At 49.7% G+C, this 569-nt stretch overlaps 1 protein-coding gene across 1 annotated transcript in view; it reads right to left on the bottom strand.

The window, feature by feature from the left end:
- Positions 1 to 511: 511 nt before the first annotated feature.
- LOC308384159 (cell adhesion molecule CEACAM5-like) overlaps positions 512 to 569 on the bottom strand; it is a 22,569-nt gene continuing 22,511 nt past the window's right edge. Inside the window, exon 10 of the mRNA XM_080862548.1 lies at positions 512 to 569. This exon is cut by the window's right edge and continues 467 nt beyond it. The gene's annotated coding sequence lies outside the window, so the exon portion shown is untranslated.

Raw genomic sequence — 569 nt, forward strand, 5'->3', positions numbered from 1 at the left:
TGTGAGTGGGACGGACAAAATATTAGAAACACCAGGCCGTGCGATGCTGTTTATCAGGAGAAGCGCCGATCGCAGCCTGCGCGATGCAGGACTGAGCGCAGACGCTTTCACTCGTGGATCGTGTGCACACCTTTGATGGGGACCGTCTGACCGGACTGTTGGCGATTTCAAAATGGAGCAGCCTGAGTAAACATCGTTCCATGTTTTATCTGAATGCCCGCGGTGGATGATGGCTGGAACAGGAACGTTATAAATGCTAAAAATAAACACTGCCAGGATAAACTGAGGTATGTGGGATCCCACGAAGCTTCCAGGGAAGCCTCTAAACCTTTACTTTAAAATGCTCTGCTGCATTTGAAATGTCCCCCATCACACAGGCCCCGCCCACCCGGTACAGACCAAGAGATAAACCAAACCGCAGCATTATTTTAACCCTGGAAACCTGAAATTTCTACATGTGTGGCCTCCTTTGTGTTTGTGATCAGCCAGGCATCACAGCTGTGTGTGTGTGTGTGTGTGTGTGTGTGTGTGTGTGTGTGTGTGTGTGTGTGTGTGTGTGTGTGTGTGTG

Source organism: Rhamphochromis sp. 'chilingali', assembly GCF_963969265.1.
Source record: "Rhamphochromis sp. 'chilingali' genome assembly, chromosome: 17".
NCBI classification, from domain to species: Eukaryota; Metazoa; Chordata; class Actinopteri; order Cichliformes; family Cichlidae; genus Rhamphochromis; species Rhamphochromis sp. 'chilingali'.